Source organism: Gekko japonicus, unplaced genomic scaffold, assembly GCF_001447785.1.
Source record: "Gekko japonicus isolate JY-2015 unplaced genomic scaffold, Gekko_japonicus_V1.1 scaffold1375, whole genome shotgun sequence".
Lineage (NCBI taxonomy): Eukaryota > Metazoa > Chordata > Lepidosauria > Squamata > Gekkonidae > Gekko > Gekko japonicus.
The window spans coordinates 488,923-489,789 of NW_015168087.1; positions in this window are offsets into that span (position 1 = coordinate 488,923).

An 867-nucleotide genomic window follows, 5' to 3' on the forward strand; every position below is an offset into this window, starting at 1 on the left:
GTCCACCCAGGGCCGGCTCCAGCTTATTTTGCACCCTAGGCGAGGATCCTTTCTGCCCCCCCCCCTGCGCCCACTAATTTTCAAAAATAAATGCATTTTAGGAAGAATGAAAAACACAAATAATCAAGAAACTCCCAGAGTACCGGGCCGCATGCAGTTTGGTGTCCCTAAGGACCGTCCTGCTCTAGGCGATCGCCTAGTTTGCTTAGTGAGTGAGCCAGCCCTGAGTCCACCCTCCAAAGAATTGTTTCTCCAGCCTAACTGATCTCTGGAGATGAGCTGTGATTGGGGGGGGGGGTTGTAGGGTTAGGTCTCACCTGGAGTTTTGCACCCTTATTGCCACGACGAGTTGCAGTAAAGGCAAAAAATATTCGGATTAGTGAAATGAGAGCTATAGTTGGACCCCTGACCATTTCAAACGGGTGTACTGGGGATTATTAAACTAATTGTTATTATCAGGAGGAGATCTCACCTTTCTCCAAATTATGCAAACTCAAGATCTGCCTCAAAGGGTGTGCAGCCTTTATGGAAACGATGAGGGAATGGGGGGGGGGGAATGAATGTTCCTGGTTTTGGGCTCTTAATTCTTCTGAATTCTGGTTTACGAGGAGACTGTTCATTGATAAAACACCCCAGCCCTGTTGTTTGTGTGTGATTTTTGCAGACACATGCATGCCTCCTGACTTATTAATAAACCACTGCTCAAAAAGAATCATAATGCAACCATGTCAAGATTGCTTTTTTTGCAATGTTTTACCAAAGCACATGCATGCAGGGGGGGGACCACAGAGGACGGACACAAATGATCCCCAAGGATCTGAAAGCTCAACTAAACTGGACAAAAATAATAAATAAAACCAAAACATT